This window comes from Dromiciops gliroides, chromosome 6 (assembly GCF_019393635.1).
Source record: "Dromiciops gliroides isolate mDroGli1 chromosome 6, mDroGli1.pri, whole genome shotgun sequence".
Taxonomy (NCBI): domain Eukaryota; kingdom Metazoa; phylum Chordata; class Mammalia; order Microbiotheria; family Microbiotheriidae; genus Dromiciops; species Dromiciops gliroides.
In genome coordinates, this window is record NC_057866.1 from 228,367,018 (window position 1) to 228,386,055 (window position 19,038).

At 40.3% G+C, this 19,038-nt stretch overlaps 1 protein-coding gene and 1 pseudogene across 7 annotated transcripts in view; both read left to right on the forward strand.

Annotated features, from left to right (window-relative positions):
* Positions 1–19,038, forward strand: part of LEF1 (lymphoid enhancer binding factor 1) — a 170,879-nt gene that overhangs the window by 69,687 nt on the left and 82,154 nt on the right. The gene's annotated exons all lie outside the window — the stretch shown is intronic.
* LOC122732868 lies at positions 1,300–1,827 on the forward strand (annotated as a pseudogene).

A 19,038-nucleotide genomic window follows, 5' to 3' on the forward strand; every position in this document is an offset into this window, starting at 1 on the left:
TACCCAGGGACTTGGGGGTTCAAGTATAATTCATAGAACAACACATTCTCTGGTTGGTTTCCTTGATTTATCTGGTTCAATACCAAAGTAGTGTAATAATAAAATAATAACAATTCACATCTATATAAGTGCTTTTTTTCTTGATTGATAGAGTGCTCTGAGGTTCTAAGAGGTTAATTTACCAGGCAGGACTTGAACCCAGAGCATCCTGATTTCCTAAGTCCAGTGTACTCAGACAGACATACAACATTGTTATTGGTTAGGGAAAAACAAATTGCATTTTGGTTAAAAGTAAGTTTCATTTGCTTTACTTACTTTGCTAGATCTTTGGAGCCTTAATAGTTTTGGGTAGCAGTTGGAGCCAGAGGACCTGCGTTCGATCCCAGTGTGGGCCTCACTTCCTTCTTCTATAAGATGAGGAGGATGGACTCTGCCTTTTAAGGCGCTCCAGGTTCCAACCTGCATTCAGCCCATGTTAAGTCTGTGTCCTGTTTTAGCTGCCAGGGGACTTTGTTCTAAGAGTTCTGGCCTGTCTTTCTTCCAGACCCACTCTTTCCCTCTCGGTTTAGGCCTGGCCACACTTCCAGCCACCGCTTCAGACGTCTAGAGTTGCAGTCCAGCCCTAGAGAGCCTGGTGATTTCCTCTGGGATATTTCGCTTTCCTCCAGCAAAGCAATAGCACTTAGGTTATATGGCCTGCCATGTAAAAGACAATGGGGCTTAATCTGAGTGAATTTTCTGTGCAACATATTTTTTCTTAAAAGAACTTAAAAGAAAAGCTAAACCACATTTTATATGTAACACAGCTCACTCTGCTGAAGAGCTGTGAACAGTGGCAAAGTGGACAGAGAGACATCCTTGCACTCAAGGAGACCTAGGTTCAAGTCATATTCCTAACACAAATTAACTTTGTGACCTTGAAGTCACAAAGCCTCCCGGTGTCCCCTGGGAATTATCTTAGGAGTATAAATTATAGCTAATTGTAAATCTTTATTTGTGGAGGAACTGTGAACACTAGAAGTTCACTTCATAGCATTTCACCTGATTCCCTCTCAAAAAATTTAAAGAGCAGAATTTGTTTTTAATAATATTTTCCCAGTTACATGTAAAGGCAATTTTAAAATCTTAATAGTGTTTTTTAATTATATGTAAAGATAGTTTTGAACATTCATTTTTATAAGATTTTGAGTTCCAAATTTTTCTCCCGCCCTCCCTTCCTTTCCCCCTCCCCAAGATGGCAAGCAATCTGATATAGGTTATATATGTACAGTCATATTAAACATATTTACACAGTGGAAAGGGAGCTGACCCGGTGTTTCCCGAATATGGCGCGCATCTTTCTTTTCACCTTCTTGGGGCAATTGTGCTTCCTCCCCTACCTGGATGCTATCACAAGTCCTCCCAAGGTTCAGGTTTATTCCCATTACCCAAACGACAGTGGCAAAAGTAACTTCTTGAACTGCTAATGTGTCGGGATTCCACCCACCCCAGATCACTATCGTGCTGTTAAAAGATGGAAAAGCGATGGAAAAAATTGAACAGTCCGACCTGTCCTTCAGCAACGACTGGACTTTCAATCGCCTTGTCACTGCCCCTTTTGATCCAATCTCTAAAAGTGAATATATCTGTAAAGTGACCCATCAAAGACCCTAAAGTGATTAAATAGGACCCAGACAACTAACCTGCATTATGATGGGCTTCAAGAAATCTGTCCTGAAATGGAAGGCTTTTAAATATCCCAGTGTTTTACTGAAATTACATTTAAATGGGACTTAACTTTAATAATTATCTTTTGAATAGCTAAATATAAGGGCATGGATATGGAAATGCTAACAAGTATGCCTTCTTTTCCTTAAAGTTTAACTTTGTTTACTTTCTATGTATGTATTATTCAATATCTAGGCATTTCATAAGGAGTGTACAACTTTGAGAGAGGGGAGAAATGAATCCTGGGATTCTATATTTGTTCCCTTTGTCAGTTCTGAATGCTTCACTTCTTCATGCAGAATGATTAATTGGCTACATTATATTCTATAAACATCTGAAAATAGATGAGAAACTCATTGATGCTCAGAATCTCAACCTCTGGACTGCTTCTTCTATGTTTAGAATTTTATAGGATAATTTGAATATAATATCTGTATCATTGGAGGCTTTTAAACCAATAATTGATAGTACACCACCTTTACTCCTAGTGTATCTGCCATATCCCAACTCAATCAATAAGCAAACAAGCATTTAGTAAGGACCTGAGGTCTAAAATGGCCAGAACACTCAGTATATGAACATCCTTCTAGGGGTCCTGAACCCCTGCCTCTGTCAAAAAAGCAGTAAGAAAAAGCATACTGGTGGGAGTTTTGTATTAATTGTTAATAATACCTAAAAAGGAAACCCCCTTCAAAATTTGTTTACCCTAAATTTTGCTGTTGATGAGCATGTTTTACTGAATAAAGTAATGATAAAAAAAAACATTTCCACATTAGTCATGTTGTGAAAAGAATCAGAACAAAAGGGAAAAACCTCAAAAAAGAAAAAAACAACAGCACAAAAAGTAAAAAAAGTATGGTTCATTCTTCATTCATGTCCCACAGTTCTTTTTCTGGATGTGGAGAACTTTTTTCCATCATGAGTCCTTTGGAATTGTCTTGGATCATTGTATTGCTGAGGCTCAGAGCTAAGAAATACAATTTTTAACATTCATTTAAAAAAAAATAGCATCGCAAATTCTCTTTCCCTCCTCCCCAGATGGTAACAACTTGATATAGGTTATATATGTACAATCATGAAAATTTCCATGTTAGTCGTGTTGTGAAAGACATGGGCCCCTCCCCCCAAAGACACACACACACACACACACACACACACACACACACACACACACACACACACACGATCTGCATTCAAACTCCATCAGTTTAAAGAGCAAAATTTAAAGAAATAAACAGGTACAATTAAAGGTTTGCTAAAGAATCTTAAGCTGTTTGTTAATAACAAACTTGTTTTGGCTGTGATTTTGATTAGGATGATTCTTAGTAACCCTGTAGTTTTCTTTTCCTAGAATCCCAAACTGCCCAGACCATGAGCACACTTTGGGACTGGGGCTCTACTTATTATCCCTAAAACTGTTTTGCTGGTCTCCTCCTGCTGCAGGCTGAGACTTTAACTGCTTTAGCTTAAGGTACTTACTAAGTTCAGTATTGTTGGAAATGAGGAGATTTCTAGCTGATTTCTAGCTTCACTTCTTTCACTGATGTCTCCAAAACAGTTGGCAGCTCTCCAGGGCTCACTCACCCCATCTGCAAAATGAGGAGTCGCCCTGGAGGGCCTCTGAGGTTCCTTCCCCCTCAAACCTGCTATAAAAAGCTGTAGTTTGCCTTTCCAGCTTTGGTGATCATAACTCCCACCTCCTGGGCATTGTAGAAGCCAAGAACATATCTCGGCATCAACCACATACATCCTGCCCAAGTGTCGTTTCCAATCAGAATAAGGTTTCTCTTCACCTGTCACGCCCTCCATATTTGTGTTTTGTTGTTCATGTGGGTTTCTTCATCTTTTTTTCTTAAGGTCACCGTTCCAAATGCTTCCCTCTCTGCTGTGACCAGTTGCATTCTGCTGTTTATTTGAATAAATGAGCAAGCATGTATTAAATGCTTACTGTATTCCAGGAACCGTGTTAAGTCGTAGGGATACAATCAAAACAAATACCATCAAGCAAGAGAGTCTCTGCCCTCTGGGAACTTACATTCCTGTGTTACATTCTAAAAGATGAAGACAGAACATATGGAGGAGTGGTAATCAAGGAGGAGTGTCGTCCAAGTCACATTCTTTCTAGGAATAATGGTGTTTATTTGATTATTATTCTCAGAACTAGAATCAGAGGTGGAGAAGGCAACGGGGGTCAGTGAGGAAGATCATAGGGATGATTAAAAAGTGTTATGGGGGCGGCTAGGTGGCGCAGTGGATAAAGCACCGGCCCTGGATTCAGGAGTACCTGAGTTCAAATCCGGCCTCAGACACTTGACACTTACTAGCTGTGTGACCCTGGGCAAGTCACATAACCCCCACTGCCCCACCCCCAAAAAAAGGAAAGAAAAAGTGTTGTGGTGGAACTGAGTCTGGACAAGATGACATGAAAGCTTACCAATCAGAGTTAGAGTTCCAGGGCTCCCTGTCCTAGTTCCAAATAAAGGAGAAGGAGGGAAAGTGCAGGTGTGGCTTGGCAATGGTTGCCAAGTGACAGAAGAAACGCCTTCTACTAAACAGACTGTACCTGCTGTGTAACTGTGCGAGGTGTGGGGGAACCAAGAGGTAACTGGGGTTTGGTCAGTATGTGTCAGGTAGGACTGTGAACTTATTAATTCTGAGGTCACTCTCTATCCAATATGCCATGGAAAGAGACTTCCTTCCTTCCTTCCTTCCTTCCTTCCTTCCTTCCTTCCTTCCTTCCTTCCTTCCTTCCTTCCTTCCTTCCTTCCTTCCTTCCTTCTCTTCACCTCCCTTCTCTTCTATTCCCTTCTCTCTCTCTCTCTCTCTCTCTCTCTCTCTCTCTCTCTCTCATATCTCTCTCTCTCATATCTCTCATCCATCTCTCCTCCCCTTCCTCCCTTCTTTTGGTGGGAAAGCCAACATTTTTGTAATAAAATCACAGGTCTCATCCTAAAAAAAAAATTCTGAAGCATGGGTGCCTAGAGCTACAGAGGACCTCAGCCTCTTCATTTTACAAATGAGAAAATTGAGGCCCACAGAAGTTAAAGTGACTTGCCCAAGGCGAAACAGGCGGTGAATACTGGAGAAATTATTTAAAAACAGATCCTCTGATTCAATCACCAGGCAGGCCTCTTTTTTTTTTTTCAGAGAAAAATATTTTATTGACTAATATACAATATTTTCACTTGTCAAAATTCCACTTGAAAGTAAAGACACTATTAGACACTGAAAGAAGACATTTTAGAACATTCATTATGGTTTTTTTTTAAATGTATGAGGTATTTTATTTTTTCCGTTACATGTAAAGATAGTTCTCAACTTTTGTTTATACATGCTTTACAATTTCAGATTTTTCTCCCTCCCTCCCCCCTCCCCTAGACAGCAGGTAATCTGATATAGGTTATATCTATATATCTCTATACATATACATATAGATAAATATATATATACACACACACATATATATATATATACACACATAATAACATTAATCCTATTTCTGCATTAATCCTGTTACAAGAGAAAGAATCAGAGCAGTGATGCAAAACCTCAAAATAGAAAAAAAAAAACAACAGCACCCAAAACAAAAGAAATAATATGGTTCAATCAGCATCTATACTCCACAGTTCTTTCTTTCTTTTTTTTCCCTGGATTTGGAGATCCTCTTCTATCATGAGTTCCCTGGAACTCTTCTGTACCATTGCATTGGGGAGAAGAATATAGTCCATCACAGTAGGTCAACACTCAATGTTGATGATACTGTGTACAATGTTCTTCTGGTTCTGCTCATCTCACTCATCATCAGCTCACGCAAGACCCTCCAGATTTCTCTGAACTCTTCCTGCTCATCATTTCTTACAGCACAATAGTATTCCATTGTATTCATATACCACAACTTGTCCAGCCATTCCCCAATTGATGGGCACCCTCTCAACTTCCAATTCCTTGCTACCACGTAAAGAGCAGCTATAAATATTTTTGTACATGTGGGTCCCTTTCCCCCTTCCATGATTTCTTTGGGCAAAAGACCTAAAAGTGGGATTGCTGGGTCAAAGGGTATGCACAGCTTTATCGCCCTTTGGGCATAATTCCAAATTGCTCTCCAGAATGGTTGGATCAGCTCACAGCTCCACCAACAATGCATTAGTGTTCCAATTTTCCCACAGCCTCTCCAACATTTATTATCTTCCTTTTTTGTCATTTTAGCCAATCTGATAGGTGTCAGGTGGTACCTCAGAGTTGTTTTAATTTGCATCTCTCTAATCATTAGAGATTTAGAGCATTTTTTCATATGGGAATAGATAGCTTTGGTTTCTTCATCAGAAAACTGCCTGTTCATATCCTTTGACCATTTCTCAATTGGGGAATGACTTGGATTCTTATAAATTTGATTTAATTCCCTATATATTTTAGAGATGAGGCCTTTATCAGAAGCACTGGCCTCAAAAATTGTTTCCCAGCTTTCTGCCTCCCTTCCAATTTTGGATGCATTGCTTCTGTTTGTACAAAAATTTTTTAATTTAATATAATCAAAATCATCCATTTTGCATTTTATAATATACTCTATCTCTTGTTTGGTCAGGCAGGCCTCTTTTTACTGGGCTGCTAGCTCTAAGGATAAACTAAGCCTAACTTTGTAACTTTGTAGTTATTCCCTCACACAGTATATTTGTTCTAATTTTGTATAACCTCCACTATTCTGTGTGTGTGTGTGTATGTGTGTGTGTGTGTGTGTGTGTGTGTGTGTGTAGTAGTAGCTTAGTAGCTGCCCCCATCTGACTTCTAAAAGGTAAACACATAGACTTTAATTGGATATGCTTCTTACATCCCCTTTAAATCATTCTCCTAAGCTGAATTTTGGCTCATCTTTTCTGTTGCTGCAACTTGTTCCCCTCTTAAATCCCAGCTCTTTAGATCACATAGAATGACATACAACAAAGAAATTCAAACTACATTTTCCAATTAACAAGCATTCATTAAACCTGGCTCCTGCAGATGCTACATCCATAGCCATTGAAGACCCAGAAAAGAAAGTTTGCCACAGAGGTCCTCGGCACTGTCAAATGGTTCAGTAATCAGAAACCTTTCTTATTTTATTGGTCAAAATGACATTAAAGAAGAAGCTTTAACATTTGCTTTGCTGCACCTCCAATTTTGCATCTCCAACTGCCTTCCAAGATCACAACTTAGGAGTGATCCTGGACTCCAATCTGTTGCAAAGCCCTGTGGATTTCACCTTTGCAACATCTCTCAAATAGGCCCCTGTTTCTCCTCTGACAGTCAGGCCCTTGTCACCTCCTGACCTATTGGCATGGCTGCATGCCTCATATCTCCTGTCCATTCTCCAATAGGCGACTAAAGGCATTTTCCTAAAGCACAGATACAATCTTGTCACCCCGCCCCCCCCCCCACTCAACAAACTCCAGTGACTTCTAGGAGCAAATTCAAAATACTGTTTGACATTCAAAACCCTTCATTACCTACACCTTCTACATTTCTAGTTATCACATGCTCTCTGATCCAGTGACACTGGTCTCCATCTCGCCGGCCCCCATGCCTGGAATACCTTCTATCCTCCTCTTCAACTACTGACCTTCTTGGCTTCCTTTAAGTCCCCACTCAAACTCCACCTTCTGGAGGAAGCCGTCCCCAACCCCTCTGATTCTGGAGCCTTTCCTATTTATCCTCTTCTGGCTTTGTACATATTTTTTTGCTTGTTCTCTCCCCCTTTAGGACACAAGCTCCTTCAGACTGTCTTTTGCCTCTTCTTGTATCTCCAGCACTTAGCACCTGGAACATATTAGGCGGTTAATAAATGTTGATTGATTGATTACCCCTTAAAGGACCATGGGACCTGTCTGTCGAACTTGTTGCTGAAGTCTTTCATATGTTTATATGTCTCCCCTTCTTAGAATGTGAACCCCTTAAGAGTAGAGACTGCCTTACTTTTCTCCTTCTGTCTTCAGCACATAGTTTTGCACATAGCAAATGCTTCATTCACTGATTCATTCAACACTTACTATATACTAAGCGCTAGGGATAGAAATGCAATCAATGAAATAATTACTCCAAGGAGCTTACATTCAACAAGGACATAGATTTCTCATTAGTTCTAGGCCATTGTCTCACAATTACTGAGCCCTTTTCTAAACTCCAGATTTATCCCATTCATGTGTGCTATCTGTTCTTTCCTAGAATTGACCTTCCTTTCTCCCCCCCCCCCCCCATATCTGCCTCCTCAATGGCATTTTATCATCCTGGTAGTTACACTCTCTGAAAACATGTTCCTCTATCTTTTCTTCTCTTGCCCCTGATCCTCTTACTTAACTCTGAAAAGGTTTTTGAAAGTACTATGACAGATGCTTACTAAGTGAAGTCATCTTTAAAGGGGAAGGTTTATCCTTCTGACTGATGCAGTTCCTTTCACTTGAACACTTGAAAACATTTCTTTTATTGAAGAAAACTAAACTAGCTTGTTTTCAGAAATCATTAATGAAGGCCATGTCTTTGCCTGTCAAAATATTTCATCTCTCCCCTGAGCCACAGGTGCTCATTATTGGATATTTGCTTACATCTCTACCTGGATGTCCCATAGACATCTTTCTTTCTTCTTCTTTTTTTTAAATAAGAGGCAGTAGGTATTAAATGACTTGTCCAGGGTCACACAGCTAGTAAGTGTCTAAGGCCAAATTTGAACTCAGGCCCTCCTGATTCAGGGCTGTGCTCTATACATTGCACCACCTAGCTGTCCCATAGGCATCTTAAATTCAACGAGTTCAAAGCAGAGATCTTTAAACTCTCCGATTTTCTAAATTTTCCTAGTTCTGTTGGACATCACCACCCTTCTAGCCATTCAGATTCATAACGTTGGAGGACATCCTCAACTCTGCCCTCTCCTTCAAACTCCCTATCCACTTGGTTGCCAGGTCTTGTCAATTCTATCTCCACTTACTGTCTGCCTTGCATTTGCTCCCTTTGTCTCCACCCCTCCATCACCTCTTGCCTGGACTACTAAAATAGCCTCCTAAGTGGTTTCCCTGCATCCATTCTTTCCAGTTTCTAATCTGTCTTCCACCCAGCTGCCATGATAGTCATGGTTTGACCACGTCACTCCTCTGCTCAAGAATCTTAGCACCTCCCTACTACCATTAGAAAAAATGTAAACTCCTCAGCTGAGCTTCTGGAGTCACGAGTCTGGCACCAGCCTATTTTTCCCACACCCACATCCTTTCACACACTTTGCATTCCAGCAGGACTAGATTTATTGATGTTTCCTAAACTTGTCACTTCCATACTTTCGGCACAGGTCGTCCTTTATGGTTAGGATCCACTCTCTCTCTCCCAGATTTCAGACTCCCCCGTGCTATGGGAGCAGTTCCCAATCCCCTCCCCCACCTCACATAATTCTGTGTATGCTTAGGTATTGACAGGCTGCATCTCCCCAGGAGAGTGTGAGCCTGACAGCCAGGATAGGCACAAGGTTTGGCACATGGGAGGTGACTAATAATTGTCGAATTGGATTGCATTAAATGCATGCATTTTTGCTAACTTGGAAAAAATCAGTCACATAAAATATTTTCTGATAATTGAAACTTTTACCAAAGTTTCTCTGTAACAAGCCTTAAGAAAAGAAGAGGTGGGGGAGGGATGGGACGAGACAGGAAATCACCGCAGTAGAGCATTTGTTGAAAATTGAGCTCACTTTAAACTCTTCAGATGCTTTCCCTTTATTCTTTGTCTTTACATAGCTGTCTTTAATGAGTCCAGCATCCAGGTCTTAAATCTCTTACAGCTGAAAACAGAGAACACAACTTTCAGCTTGAACTGATGTTTTATTTTACTTAAAAAGAGCATTCGAAGGAAATGGTGATAATGGGTGGCCTAGTGGTCACACAGCCACATGTTTCATACCACTCCCTGCTCTCCTCCTACTCTTTCTTCTTTCCTTTCGACACATGTACCCACAGTTTATTCGTGATCCTGGACCTCCCAAACACTGGTGTGTATTGCCCCTTTTCATTAGATTTCTACCCACTTTAAAAAAAGACCAAGGAGAGATCCTATTGAAAAATTTGAAAAGGAGCTTTAAAAACATCTTGTGTTTTGATGTCTGGACACAATTACTTAACATTGTCATATGAAGAGCTAGAGTTCAGGGTGCTTTTAACCTATGGCAAAAACAGGATGTTTGCTGAGCCCAACTGTAGAGGCTAAAGCTAGCGGCAAACAGAACACCTCCTTGACTTTATTTTTTCTCCTTTGTACCTTCTCCCCCCACCTGCAGGCTCCCAACAGACTATTCTGTCTGTTGTCTACAGATGTATCTCAGCACTGTCAAATCTGGCCTCAGACACTTAGTAGCTCTGTGTCCCTGGGCGAGTCACTTAACTCTGTCTGCCTCAGTTTCCCCATCTGTAGATGAGCCGAGAAGGAAATAGCAAACTACTCTAGTATTTTTGCCAAGAAAACCCCACATAGGGTCGTGAAGATAAGACATGATTCAACAACACCACAATAAACATTTGTTAAGCACCTACTATATGTCAGGCACTGGGGGTACAAAAAGAGGCCAAAGACAGTCCATATTTCTCAAAGAGCTGTGCGTAGTTCCAGGTTGATGGTTTTATTCATATGTCACTAGTTAACGAGTCTGATAAACTAATCAGTGTTAATGGATCCTTCCCATAAGGTGCAAATAGCACTGCTTTTCATAAACCATACTTTTTTTTTTTTCATTTTAAAAGACCTTCCGAAAATGTGATGCTTTCAATTAAAGAGGCAAGTTTAAGTATCTGAATTTCAAGCGCCAGGCTATTAGAGAAGGCACTGTAAGATAAATCCAGTGTTTTTCTAAACAGTGAACATAGGCCTAGCCTGGATTCAGAAACTGCAGAATTCTGATCTTGTCTCTATCCTACTGATTTTGTGTTATCTCCCACTTTTAAATCACGTGGTTGTAGGGATTCTGCTCATAGAAAGCTAGTTGCTGAAATGGATTGTGGATTTCTTGAGATCAGGGACTATCTTTTTGCCCTTCTTTGTTATTTCCATTGTTTAGCACATAGTAGATACTTAATAAATGCTTGTTGACTTATCAAAAATTAATCTCCAGATACAATAACATCAACAGCTAATGTTGTTGAATAATGCTTTACAATGAATGCATTGTACATGATGTTTTCCTTAATCTTGGCAACATTCTTATGGGGAGGCTGCTAATGCATATATTATTACTCCCATTTTGCAGAGAAAGCAAAGGTAGTTCAGAGATGATGAGTTCTTTGCCCAGAGTAACACAGCTAGTTAAGTGATGGAGTTGTAACACAAACTTGTCTTCTGACTCCAAAGCCACTGGGCCACCTTTCATCAATAGGTTGTGTTTTCCTTAGTTTAGGCTTGAGATCGGTACTTAAAATGTATTGACAACCAAGGGCCAGTCCTTTTACTCTCAGCCTCAGTTCCTTCATCTGTCTCTGGGGTCCCTTCAGGGTTCTAGATCTAAAGGTTCTAGATTCTCTGGATTTCAGCTCCCTCATCTGTAAAATGAATGCACTAGACTATGTGGTGCTCAGAGGTCATTCTCGCACTAATATTCGGGGCCAAAGATAGCACAATGTTCTTCTCGGAGGAATGTGGGGAGAGGGTATAGGAGGTCAGAAGAGACCATGACTTCTGATTGTTGTTGTTCATCCTTCGTTCTCGAAGAGGACCGGTGAAATCTAGCTTAATTTTCCAGAGAGGGGGCAAGGACATGTTTCAGTAGTTTACAAGAGGATCGATCAAGGTGATGGGCTCATTTTCAGTGAGGTACCAAGTGTCCAGCTAAAGTAGGGAAGAGTTGAGTTCAACTCTGGTTTCCTATACTAACTAGCTGTGTTACCCTGGGCAAGTCATTTAACCTCAGCTGCAGTTTCCTCATCTGTAGAACGAGGTTAATAATACTCTTACCCCCTAGGGTTGTTGTGAGGACAAAACAAGATAATATTTGTAAAAAGTGCTTTGCAAAACTCAGTATTTGAAAAAAAAACTGCTGGGAAAACTGGAAAATAGTATGGCATAAACATCTCTTACACCATACACCAAAATAAAGTCAAAATGGGCACATGATTTAGACATAAAAGGTGATACCATATGGAGAAGGGAAGAACTGATGAGATAGAGATGAGGTAGAGAACATTATAAAATGCAAAATGGATCATTTTTATTACATTAAACCAAAAAGGTTTTGCACAAACAAAACCAATACAACCAAGATTAGAAGGAAAGTAGAAAGCTGGGAAACATTGCAGCTAGTGTTTCTGATAAAGACCTCATTTCTCAAATATATAGAGAACTGAATCAAATTTCTAAGAATGCAAATCATTCCCCAATTGAGAAATGGTCAAAGGATATGAATAGGCAGTTTTCAGATGAAGAAATTAAAGCTATCTATAGTCATATGAAAAAATATTCTCAATTACTATTGATTAGAGAAATGCAAATTAAAGCTATGCTGAGGTACCACTTCACACCTATCAGATTGTCTAATATGACAGAAAAGGAAAATGACAAATGTTGGAGATGTGGGAAAATTGAAACACTGATGCATTGTTGGTGGAGCTCTGAACTGATCCAGAATTGATTTGGGGAGACCAAGTTGGAACTATGCCCAAAGGGCTATGAAACTGCATGTCCTTTGGCCCAGCAATACCACTCCTAGTTCTTTATCCCAAAGAGATCATAAAAAGGGGGGAAGGACCCACATGTACAAAAATATTTATAGCTGTTCTTTTTGTGGTCACAAAGAATAGGAAACTGAGGGGATAAATGCTAAATCAGTTGTGCTATATGAATGTAATGGAATACTATTGTGCTGTTGTCCTGGGATCCTAATTACCAAGTCAGATCTATGAGCAGATCTCAGGGGCCCTGTCACCCTAGTAGAAGTGGAAGAGCTGATAAGGGAACTTTGAATAGTTTAGCTCTGGTCTTGGTAGGAGGTTTGGGTGGAGAGGGAAATTAGAAGTGGGGGATGTATATGTGACTGAGAACTATAGAATCAGGGAGTCAACCAGCATTTATTAAGTACCTACTATGTACAGGTATATGGAACTACAGGCCTGGAGACAGGAAGGCCTGAGTTCAAATTTGGCTTCAGACACTTCCTAGCTTTGTGACCCTGGACAAATCACTTAACCCTGTTTGCCTCGGTTTTCTCATCTGTAAAATGAGCTCCAGAAGGAAATGGCAAATCCATTATCTTTACCAAAAAAACCCCAAAAGGGGTCATGAAGAGTCAGACGAAAGTGAAAAAGGACTGAAAAACTACAACAATTACAGCGGCAGCACTATGTGCTAGACATGAGCCCTGGCACTGCTAAGAAGCTCGCCAAATGCCAATATATCACTGCTTTTCCATTGGGAGAGGGCCCCATCTGGCTTAACTGAAGGCCTGCATTTGTAGTCAGAGGATGTGGGTTTGGAAGTAGACGCTGTTAGTCAGTTACCTGTTGTGGCTTTCTAGGCCTCTACTGCTAGTTTGTTGAACTAGGGGGGTTGGAATAGGTGGCCTTGAGGGCCCCTCCTACCCCCCCCCAGCTATGATCCTATGATCTCAGCACTGTAACCTTGAGTAGTCAGGGAAATCCTAAAGGAAAATTATGCCTTGTGAGCAGCTCTTTAGGCAACACAGTAATATTGAGGTGGACTGAAACTTCACTGGGTGACAGTGAGGGGCCCTTATCAACCTGTGCAGGCAATTCCATTCAAGAGGGGAGGAGTATTCTGAAAAGGGGGGAGAATAAGGCAAAGAGGTGAGAATTTATAAAATGAAAATGTGCCCCTTCAAAAAATCATTATAATATGTATTGACCTTTAGGGCTGTGTGAAAAGCAGCAGAGGGAAAAATATTTAACAATTAAGAGCTGCTTGGGGCATGCTAATTTTCTGCCTGACAAACTGTTTAGCAAAAAGGACCACCTGGCTTCCTTCACCATCTCTGCCCCCTCCCCCTCTCAGCCTTTCCCCGGGAGGCTGGGGCTTTGCTGAATGTAAAAGCTGCAGTTTCTGATGCAGCCTTCCTCACTTTCCCTTTTCACACCCCTCCCCCTCCAGACATTTAGGAGAAGGTGATAATTGCTTGAAATACTGAGAGAAAGTAATTTGTAGTGGTAGGCAGGCTTCTGGTGAACTTCAAAAGGGTCAGTGCTTCTCTGATTTCCTATTTATTTGTCTAATCCAGTTAAATAATTTGGTAAGGGGTGCCCGTGTGTCTGTCTGTGTGTCCGTCTGTAGCCCAGTTGGTCTGACTGAGCACAGGGGTCCGTGAATGACTTTGGATTTAGTAACCAGAAAGGAATTTGCCACATAGAGTATGACCCTAATCAACCAATCAGCTTTATGAAGCATTGACCGGGCACTGTGCTAGGTTCTGGGGCTAGAAGCACAAGAGAAGAAGCTGTCCTCAAGAAGTTTGTATTCTATCTGAGAAGACAAGGAATACATAGGAAAGTGGATGCCTCATGTATACATTTATATAGAAAGGGGCAAAAGGCAGAGGGGGGAGGGGGCAGAGATGGTGAAGGAAGCCAGGTGGTCCTTTTTGCTAAACAGTTTGTCAGGCAGAAAATTAGCATGTCCCAAGCAGCTCTTAATTGTTTAATAGTGTTCCCTCTGCTGCTTCATTTTGGGCAAGAGGGCATTAGCAGCTGGTGGAGAAGGCAGATCATTAAAGGAGCTTCAGGTGTGTGTGGGGGATTCTAAGAGGCAGAAGTGAGGGAACAAATTCCAGGCACGATGGACAACCAATGCAAAGGCATGGAGCATGGAGATGGGGCGTTGTGTGACTAATGAATAAAGTTAGTAAGTGAATAGAAAATTGTATTTTTCCTCTGAATGTGTTTTTGAACTTGCATCAAAATACAGGTGTGTTTGATTGTCCTGGAATGGAAAAAAAAACCTAAAAATGAATGGGTGATAAACCATGCAAGAGGAACTGGAAGCCTTTTGGGATGGACCCTATAGTTGGGGAAGGGATTTAATGTACAATAAGACCAGAAAGGCAGGTCGGGGCCAGGCTGTTGAATTCTTTAAACAGCATGTGTGTTTATATTCCTAGAAGCATGGAGAATGGCATGGGAAGGTCATTCCTTTAGAAAAATCTCTTTGGTCAGCTATGTGGAGAATGGACTGAAGAGGACAATAACTTTGGGGATAAAATCCTTGATTGTGGGTCTTTCTTTTGTTCTTTTTTCCTTTAAATGAGACAGATGCTTCTAGAATTTCAGATATATTTTCAGTCAAGTAAAAGTGTGTGTGTGTGTGTGTGTGTGTGTGTGTGTGTACTATTTAATGTACTTAGGTCCTTAGGATTAGATGTTATGTGGCCTGCACATGCACAGAGTTGAGAGAGCATATTTCATAGAGAAAACATCAAGTAGATCAAAAGGGAAGCCATGTGTGCTGAAGCCCAAAGGCCACACAGAGGAGACCAATGGGGAGACAATGGAATTTAGGAAGATCCACTTGGCTACTGTGTGAAGCCTAGATTAAGTATATTACATCTGTTAGGGTCATGGTGGTGGGACATAACTTGGATTGACCTAGAGATGGTGTGCCAGGCGTAGCATATTTCATAGGCTTGTGTCTGTTATCAGGAGTGTAGTGACATCCCTGAATTCCGAATCGTTTACCATTGTACCTAGGGACAAAGCCCGTGAAAAATTCAACAGAAATCAACTCTCATGTTTTTTTTAGTGACTTTAATTCTCTTGGGGGAAGAGGGGAGGAAGAGCTGGAGATGATAAAAAATGAATTTACTTTTTTTGCTCTTGGCCTACAGCCTTGTTAAAAACCAAACTCTTTATTATAATTTGCCCCAACCCAGTGAAAGTGTGAACCACAAATGAAGGTTAGAGAGTAGATCCTCCTTCCAGCAAACTCAGTTTGACAGATTATGCTGTTGTCTACAGAGGTCTGGGTAGTAGGGATGGATCTCTGTTCCTCTTGAGTGGGTTATCATCACATAATCTAATTTTTTAAGGTTTTTTTCATTCTAAGACTATCAAACACCTATATTTTAAAGTAAGTTCAAAAACACATTCAGATGAAAAAATATACGTTTTTATCACGTAATAACTATTCATTAGCATAAGTAATCAAGAACTAGCTTCTGTACTATAATTAGCAATTATCCAGTGTAGAAAGAGTTCCAGAAAAATTAGGGGTTATTACTGTAGTGCAAAGTTCTTAACCTGGGATCTGTAAACTTGTTTTTAAAAATACTTTGATGACTGTTTTAAATTGTATTCCTTTCTCATCCTACATATTAAATTTTATCCATTTAAAAATATTATTCTAAGAAGGTGTCCATAGCTTCAGCAGCCTGCCAGAGCGGGGTCCATGGAACAAAAAAGGGTTAAGAAAGCCCCTGCTGTAGTGTAACAACTAGGTTAAGGTTTAAGAAAGAAAGACCTCTTGATGAATCAAATCAAGACTAAGCCAAAAGCAGAGGAAAAAAGTCATGCTCTGACATACTGACTGCTGAGAAGGTGGCAGAGAACTTGTCATAATTATTATGTAATTTATTTTGTTTTTAATTCTTCCTAAAGCAGCTGAAAGTTGACTTGGAAAGTCTGAACAATTTGGGGAGAGAAACTCAAAGTGTAAAATACATTTTCCGTTTCCTAGACTGTTCAAGGATCCAGACTTTCAAAACGTTCCAATAGATACTAAGGTAGCTTAGCTCTCGAGCTCAAAGCAAAGATCAGTTTTACTCTCTTTCTCCCCCTCATCCCTATAGCTGACTTGTTCAGCAGTATTAAAGTCCTGTCCAACTCTTTGTGACCGCAACTTGGCATTTTCTTGGCAAAGATACTATAGCAGTTTATCATTTCCTTCTCTGGCTTATTTTTACAGATGCAGAAATTGAGGCAAACAGGGTTAAGTGACTTGCCCACGAGTCCCACAACTGGTTAATAAGTTGTCTGAGGCCAGATTTGAGTTTAGGAAAAGGAGTCTTCTTAACTCCAGGCCTGGCAGTCTGTCCACTGCACCAACTAGCTGCCTAGAGGGAGAAAAAAAAATGTGGATTTTATCTCCCATGGAAGGAAGACAGTACAGTGAGTGACAGAGCTGTGGCAGACTGGGGGCCATATTCTTCTCTTCCTGAGGCTTTGTGGGTTCTTTCTTCCACCATCCCCTGACTGTACAGGAGTACAGTACTTCATTGTACTACAATTCCTACTTGTGATGTTGATTGTCTGTGTGACCTTGGGTGAGTTACTTCATCATAAGACCATAGCTCTGGAACAGAAAGGGCTCTTGGAGGCCATAGTGTCCAATTCTCTTATCTTTCAGATGAGCAGCTTGGGCCCAGGTCACACAGGTTTACTACCTGTCAAAAGTGGGATTTGAAGCAGAGTCCTGTACTCCAGTGTTCTTTCTGCTGGACCACACACAAAACCTGGACACTGACCTCCCACATCCCTTCTAGCTGTGTAGCTATGGCTCATAAATCCCTACATCTTCACCTGACCTCTTCCCTCAGAAATGGTTTAGAGTGTTGACCTTGAAAAAATACCACCTGTTCATATAGTTTTCTTTTTCTCCTTCAAAGAAGTCAAAGCATTTTGCAGAAGGAATGTTTCAAAAAACAGCCTTGAAAAGAGGGTTTCCATCAACATCTTGTGAGGCAGTACATGAAATACAAAAAGTAAAATGCAAAAGTTCCCAGGGCCTGATTGGAGGGGCTACCTGGCATATAAGTGCAAGGATTCATTTCTCGCCATTTGATTGATGGGCCTGCAGTTGATAATATGATGAAAACAAGACAAGAAGTTCCCCATACCACTGAAATGCCTTTCAACACAGAATTATGGTTTCTTATGTTGTCTTTTTTTTGTCAGAAAAAAAATCTTCCTTTTCTTATTCCCATCATTCTAATTTCTGCTTGTGACAGCCATCTCTATCAGTATACCCTCCAGGTGATGAGATTATACATTCATGGTTCATACAAGTGATGAATGCTGTAATATAGGTCTAGTCATATTTTCCATCAAGATCAATTGGCCTTTTTATCTCAAGGGCCATGCGAAGTGTGGGTTTGGGGTTTTTCTTTCCCATCAAGCTCAAATTTCCAGCCAATGGATAGACTCTGTGTGCGATACACAGTTTGTGTCTCAAAAAGGGCTTTCTGAGTCATTCTCTTCCTTCTGTCAGTCCTCTATCTTCAGACCTTCTCTTAGTCCTTCCTCCCATTTAAAAATAGTAACAAAAACTCTTCTTTTTCTAAAGTTGTCACAGAAATTGAAATGGAACATAAATATTGGCAAGCTACCCTTTCTAGGCAACTATTTTCTGGGTAAACAAGTTATGACACACATACAAACACATGCTGTTTTGATTATCTCAGGTAGAGTTTGTTTTTAAAAAAAAGAATGTACAGTTTCTATTCATATGTAGCTTCTTTTTCAGATACATTTCTGCCTACATTGTCTTAAATAGATGGGAGAGGTGTTGTTTTTTAATCATGTGTGGAGTTTATTGTATGCACAGGGACACACACAGGCCAGGACTAGTCTAGTAAGAGGCTGTATGGTTTATTTGTTTGTTGTTTGTTTGTTTGTTTGTTTTGCCAGGCAGTGAGGGTTAAGTGACTTGTCCAGGGTCACACAGCTAGTAACTGTCAAGTGTCTAAGACCGGATTTGAGCACTGGTCCTCCTGAATCCAGGGCCTGTACTTTATCTTCTGCACCACCTAACTCCCCCAATAGGTTTTAAAAAAAAAAAAAAAAAAACATTATGGGGGCAGCTAGGTGGCGCAGTGGATAAAGCACTGGCCCTGGATTCCTGAGTACCTGAGTTCAAATCCAGTCTCAGACACTTGACACTTAATAGCTGTGTGACCCTGGACAAGTCACTTAACCCCCATTGCCCCGCAAAAAAAACCCAAAAACATATTATGCCATTATAGCTTTTTCTTTCCTAACACCTTATTAAAATTGCCATTCTATTTTAGGCCCATGGGGAAATTTGCCTCTGTCCAGGGATGAGTGGCTAATGAGGGCTCTGAGATGGATTTTTTTAAAGTTCAAATAAACGATAGTATTGTTTTCATTGCTTCAAGCTATAAATGTAATATTTCAACTCTTTATTCATAAACAAGCCTAATTATTGGTCTTCAATAGAAGAATGAAAATTTATATTTAAATTCTACGTAATTCATTACAGTTAATTCTAAGACTTGGGAGAATGAAACCTCAAAATTGATTTTTTTTTCTTGAAATTCTAAGAAGTCCCTTGTTTTATTCCCAATAGTCTTCTCAGCAAGTGAATACTGCATTGAAATGGAAT